Raw genomic sequence first — 7142 nt, 5'->3', positions numbered from 1 at the left:
ATTTCCTTGTGATGTTCGGGTTATAATCTATGTATAACGTCACGTAAACAATATGACCTTGAACTTGTTTTCTGTCTTAATTATATATAACTGCGTCACGATAATTCACTACATTTAAACAAAAATTAGAAAAATTTGCCCCAATTTATACACGAAAAATATTTAATTTTATATACTACGTAGATGCAATGCAGAGAGTTTATATGAGATAAAGAGAATAATTAAATACATCTATATAATTGTAAGTATAAATCAGTCACTGTACTAAATAAAAATAGGTATAAGTATTTCTGAGCTAGGGTACTAAGCATCGCTTCTCGGCCTTTTGGCTAAGATCAAAGTGTAGTATCTGTTCTTATCAGCTTAATATCTGATACGGTCCCTATTTGGGACCATCGATATTAAACTGATTTTTAGAACGAGGCGAAGAGTTAGGGGCTTGCTCCGCCTTTGCCACGGGTTGGCCTGGTATAGCAGTACTTCCAGGATTCAGCCCATCTCCCACCCGGGAGATATAAATAAATCAAAAATAGACTAAATACCCTAAAATCCATTTCGCCATCTATCCAGAAGGGTTTAGGAATCCTTTTCGTTCTTTCTTTGGCCCCTTAATTCAGTCAACTTCTGTATTTTTAGTTATTTATTTAAACTAATTACATAGACCCGCATTCTATGCTGTCCCGCCGCTCTTTTTTAATTTAGAAGTAATTACATACATCCACATTTTATACTGTCCACCCCTCTTTTTTTGTTTTATTTCTTTATTACGAATATCCTCTCCTCTCCGTTTTCTTACTAAGTCCCTGTGACCCATCGTTTGCCTTGTTTTCCTCAGACAAATAATATCCTAGAGACCGCAGCTATTCGTCTTGTGGTTTTGACTGCTATTTCTAATCAGTCTGGTCTGTCACAGTAAAGCAACCAATCTAATCACTCTGGTCTGTCAATGCAAAGCAACCAGTTAGTTACTGCGAGATAGAAAGCCCCTTATAATTCGTCCGTTCTGTACACCCTACTACTATGTCAAGGGATTTTTAAATATATTTATTGACATCATATCCGTCTTCTTTTTCTTTCTTATAAGCCCATCAAAGATTCACATTGTTCTTTGTGTCCTTCCTTTTTTCTTTTTTTTACTACTGAAAGCTGTGAATTTAACTGCTATTTCTGCTTGACTGGTCTATGAATAAATATTTCTATTTTGTACTTAATTGCGCAGAATTAGTGAAAAATTACTTGAACAAAGTAACAGGTCAATTATCGAGGGATAATGACGGATTGTTACGTATTCGTAATTATCTTACTGTAGTAATTAGCTTGTTGGTTTGTTTCATTAATTTTCTTTTTTCACTAATATTTACTTGTCATCTTTCAATTGGTTTACAATATAAATTACAAAAGCTTGATTATGTGTGTGTGTGTATATATATATATATACATTATGGGTACAGGACATCAAAAAAAACGTGAACAAAATGAAAAACGAGAACATAAAAAAAAAATACAGTTCTATATTTAAGAGATGAGGAATTATTTACATTTTGACGGATTTTTGTCCTCATCTTGTTTGCTGTTAACACAACGTTTCGGCTGATGTCAGAGTCGGTGAAGGCTGGAGGTTGCGTTAACAGCCGAAAGGTTGCGTTAACAACAAACACGATGAGGACAAAATGTAAATAATGTATAAAAACATGGAAAACGAACTTTTGTTTTGAGCAACGAAAGAAACAAATAGAGAAATGAGACAGGCAACATAAAGTTTTATCATCAGCTTTATCTACTCCGCGTTTCGAAGTGTGTGTGTGTGTGTATGTATGTATACACACATATGTATGTGTATAAATGTAAGATGCAAGGATCAAGGTGTAGGAAGAAGGTTAGCTTCATGCGAATATTTCTGAGGAAATTGAATTTTCCTCTAAAAAGTTTATGTATGTATGCATGAATCTATCTATCTATCTATCTATCTATCTATATATATATATATATATATATATATATATATATATATATATACACACATACATACGAAAATGTATGTGTATATATATATAGATTCATGCATACATACATACATATGTAACAAAACAGAGACCTCATTCTCCAGTTGGACCTCTTTGCAATCCCCACACAGATCGAATCACTGATGACCCCAAGGAATGTGTTGAGCTTATTGCTGAATGCTTGTGCTGGCATTTTTACTGTTGAAAATTCAAATGTACCTTCTTCACCAACTCTGACATCAAATTCCATAACATTTGTGAAATTCACACCCGCAATAATACGACGTCACCTCAAGAATAAGCGCAACTATGCCTCATCTGGTCTTGATGGTGTTACTTATTTGCTTCTCAAACGTGGCGGATTCTTTCTTTTGCACCAGCTTTTATTCTTCTTTTAGATCTGCCTTAACATCTGTATCACTCCAGGGCACTGGAAAATTGCCGTGTCGTTCCTCTGTTCAAAAAAGTTGATCGCACATCATCTGTCAATAACCGTCCAGTCAGCCTTACTAGCTGCATCGCCAAACTAATGGACTCCTGTGTCAGAGAAAAACTCTGGGATCTTTCTGATTTGGCGGACACCATTTGTTTTCTAACGAAACACTTTCAAACTTGGGATACTGTAAAAAAAAATGGTGTCCGCCAAATCAGAAGGATCCGGCAAAAAAAAAAAGACGTGGCTTTCTTTCCTACTATTTGCTTGTCTAGCCAGAGTGAAGGAGGCAGCCCCTATGCTGTCATTTGATTTACAAGAAATAGCAGCTAACTTCCCACTAACTCTGCCAAATGAAACTCCAACGTCTTAAAATAAACGAAAGATAAGTGCACGTTAGACAATGTTCTCGATGTGTGTATGTGTGTGTGCGTGCGCGTGCACTGAAGATGTAATTATTCACAGCGGTTGAACCCTATCAATAGCCATACCCTGCAATTTATGACCATAAGCCCTACTATTTTCTTGTCTAGCCAGAGTGAAGAAGGTAGCCCATATGCTGTCATTTGATTTACAAGAAATAGCAGCTAACTCCCCACTAACTCTGCCAAATGAAACACCAACGTCTTAAAATAAACGAAAGATAAGTGCACGTTAGACAATGTTCTCGATATATATAAAGATGGAATAGTCTTGACTGGCACGTCTACTCAATGACAGCTGAAATGTTAATAACAGCCCCTCCTGGCGCTATTGTAACGACATCGAAACTAGTACCTCTTGGTTTGAAGTAAACTTTTCACTTTAGCAACGGGCCAACCAGTATGTGGTCGTTCGATTTGCTAGACGTAGCAACCAAAACGACGCATTCAAAGTTGACGAAGAAAATGTTAGTTGCTTAAATATATATTCGTTATCGCTCTATATACATGGTTTGAATATAATGCACTGGTCTAGGGTGGAACGCTTTGATCGTACGTCAGACAGATTCATGTACTGTGACTTGCCACCCATCAGCCAGTCACTAGCCAACACTGCTTTTAAGTGATTAACAGTGGTCTATCTCGGTGACATCTTGTTGTTGGCACTCCATCGCTTACGACGTCGAGGGATCCAGTCGATCCGATCAACAGAACAGCCTGATCGTGAAATTAACGTGCAAGTGGCTGAGCACTCCACAGACACGTGTACCCTTAACGTTGTTCTCGGGGATATTCAGCGTGACACAGTGTGACAAGGCTGACCCTTTGAATTACAGGCACAACAGAAACAGGAAGTAAGAGTGAGAGAAAGTTGTGGTGAAAGAGTACAGCAGGTTTCGCCACCATTCCCTGCCGGAGCCTCGTGGAGCTTTAGGTGTTTTCGCTCAATAAACACTCACAACGCCCGGTCTGGGAATCGAAACCGCGATCCTATGACCGCGAATCCGCTGCCCTAACCACTGGGCCATTGCGCCTCCACCTTGGTGACATCACCTATCTAGCTTTAGGTATTCACTTTATATAATGATAAGAACATATATTGCCATTAAACATACAATATCTATATAAACTTATAAGTAACCGATTTGAAAATATTAGAAATATTTTAAGGTCGAAAATGTATGAATTGAATGTGTATAAAGTATAGTATGTAATTAAATGTGATTGCAATAAATAATTTAGAAACCAGTAGATGTAAGATATAAACATGTGTATAGATAGTCTGTGGTCGAGTTACTTTGTTATTTTTGCTAAGATCAAAGCGCTGTGTCTGTTCTTATCAGCTTAATATCTGATACGGCCTATCAAATTTCGCCGAGTTCAACTTTCTCTTTCATCCTTTCGGGGGTCTAGAAAATAAGTACCAGTTGATTACTGGAGAGACAATGTAATCGACTTAGCATTCCTCTGAAATTGCTACCCTTGTGCCAAAATTAAAAACCAATATTTAGGGCTCGTTTTGGTTAGCAGAGGTATCAAATCCATAGTTTCTTTGTAAGAAGCAAGTTATGAACCAACTTCTATGTGGTCGCTCGATTTGCTAGAAATAACAACAAAAGCAAAACATTAGATAGTAACTAGGAAGTTGTAGTTGTTTAAATATGTTAGTTCCTAAACCAGGTTGTATAGATTCAATATAAATATAGGATGACTTGGTAATGTGTACAACGCTTTGATTGTAAGCACTAGTGTAGCTGGTGGGGCGGTAGGAGCGGTCCATCCCGGGTGACACTTTTAATGGCGCGGCACTTTTGGGTCTGCAGTAGGCATTATGTGCTTTTTGTAAGGTCTGAAGGCGGCAAACAGAAGGGCAATCCTAGGCGGCCCACTAGCGACGTTAATGATTGTTGGCACTCCGTCGGTTACGACGTCGAGGGTTCCAGTTGATCCGATCAACGGAACAGCCTGCTCGTGAAATTAACGTGCAAGTGGCTGAGCACTCCACAGACACGTATACCCTTAGCGTAGTTCTCGGGGGAGATTCAGTGTGACAAGGCTGGCCCTTTGAGATACAGGTAGAACAGAAACAGGAAGATAGAGTGAGGGAAAGTTGTGGTGAAAGAGTGCAGCAGGGTTCGCCATCACCCTCTGCCGGAGCCTCATAGAGCTTTAGGTGTTTTCGCTCAATAAACACTCACAACGCCCGCTCTGGTTAATGATTGTAAGTCTGCTGGAATAAACATGATTTGGTATTAAACAGTAAATGAACAACAACACTTACTCGAGTGTTGTGACGTCATGTGTTTAGAGTTATTTAGTTTTATGCTAATATAACATCATTGAACATGCCATATTTATGTAAAGTGAAAGAAAACCTACATAAAATTATTGGAAACGATGTAAGGTAGTAATTTTATAAGTGAATGAGTGCATAAACGTAGCAAGTAATTAAATGTGAGGGCAATGTATAATACACACACATACACACACACACACACACTTTATTTTGAAACAAAACTGTCCGACGAACGGGAGCGTGAAACTCTGAGTAACAGTTTTTGTGATTTTTTGCTGCTTTTTCATAAAGCATATTACTCTACCTCTGGTATTTGAGTACTATTTTTTCCACCTTGTTTCGCACTTATGTGCTTACTTTGGTATAAATTAGATCGCTAACCACTACACACATTTTTTTTCTCTGCTTGTTTGTTTCTGTGAAAGAGCGTAGGCTCGAAACATTAAAGACTTTTTCAATTCCCGAGCGTTATATTAATGCACCTGTTTATTTTCTACACCACCTGTCTTCGTCTTTTGTCTTTTTGTGAATTCTCCCTACACACACACACACACACACACACACACACACACATATATATATATATATATATATATATATATATACATACACACAATATTGGCCAAAAGTCACCCGACAGTAAATCAAAATTGACTCGAATGGAGAAATGTGTCGCTCAAGAAACTTCAGTTTGAACAATTTTCATGATGTTTCATATTTAGATGGTTTTATTAAATTCATTCAGTTGGGAAACATAAATAAATCTTGGAATTAAATGGTTTTGATTCACTGTCAGGTGAATTTTGGCCAACCCTGTATGTGTGTATATATATATATATATATATAAGGGGGGGGGGGATAATGCAATGTATATGGAAAGCCTGTTGTAGGCATGTTCAGTTATCGCTTCTCGGCCTTTTCGCTAAAATCAAAGTATAGTATCTGTCCTCAACAGCTTTATATCTGAAAATCTGATACGTTTAGGGCCATAGAACGAGGCGAAGAGTTTGGGGCTTGCCTTTGCCACGGGTTGACCTGGTATTGCAATACTTCTAGGATTCACCGCATCTCGCATCCGAAGATATAATTAAATCATAGATTGACTTACACACGCACACACACACACACACAACACACACACACACACACACACACACTCTCTCTATCTCTCTCTCTCTCTCCCTTGCTCTGTGTCTCCTTTTCTCGTATCAATTACTTCGGGCTTATCATGCGAGTTTTGTTTTTACGATTCGCAGTCTCAGTTCGTTATGTATTGAACACTTTCAATTATAGGTAGAGTCCAATCCACTGATTGATTATATCTAACCAGTTTCTAGCGAGTCAACGACGAAGCCTCTGAACTGGTGCTCCATCTGCTAGAAATGCCAGCTAACTGCTCCTCAGATTCATTCTTAGAATTTTAAAATGAACAAAAAATAATCGTTGGACAGTATAGTCCATGATTTGTATTTAAAAATTATGGTCATCCTTGGGACGGCTGAACAACAACCCATTTTCATTCAGACGGTTGTCTTGATGCTATTGTAAATATTGTTAACGATTAACTCGAACCTAAGGCCTTTTGGTTTGAAGCAAACTACTCTCTTTCAAGAGCAACGAGCAAGCAACAGCTCTCTGTGGTGACTCGATTTGTTAGAAATAATAACTATAAAAAAACATTCAGTAGTTACGAGGAAGTTGTTACGTTTAAATATACATTAACTATTAGACCAGGATGTATAGTTTCAATATAAAAATACGATTTGATTGTAAGTCTGCTCGATTAAACATCGTCTGATATTAAACAGCAAACAATAATGGTGTTAGAGCGTCGTGAAGCACAAGAAGATAAGTGGCCAATAGCGCTAATGTAGTAACACCACGATTTGTTTTAGTTATTTAGTTGTATGCTATTATAATGTCTCTAAACATAGAATATTTATGCTAACTTAATGGAATCATTTCATTTGCTCCCTTTTAAAGCCTAG

General features: G+C 37.6%; 1 non-coding gene and 1 pseudogene across 1 annotated transcript; both read left to right on the top strand.

Annotated features, from left to right (window-relative positions):
- Positions 1 to 309: 309 nt before the first annotated feature.
- Positions 310 to 503, top strand: LOC128248401 (U2 spliceosomal RNA). Its single transcript, XR_008264651.2, has one exon. It is a non-coding gene; the product is annotated as a U2 spliceosomal RNA (small nuclear RNA).
- Positions 504 to 6056: 5553 nt separating this feature from the next.
- Positions 6057 to 6226, top strand: LOC128248405 (U2 spliceosomal RNA; annotated as a pseudogene).
- Positions 6227 to 7142: the final 916 nt, after the last annotated feature.

This window comes from Octopus bimaculoides, chromosome 7 (genome assembly GCF_046866305.1).
Source record: "Octopus bimaculoides isolate indiv1 chromosome 7, ASM4686630v1, whole genome shotgun sequence".
NCBI classification, from domain to species: Eukaryota; Metazoa; Mollusca; class Cephalopoda; order Octopoda; family Octopodidae; genus Octopus; species Octopus bimaculoides.
This window is presented reverse-complemented; position numbering and strand designations above follow the sequence as displayed.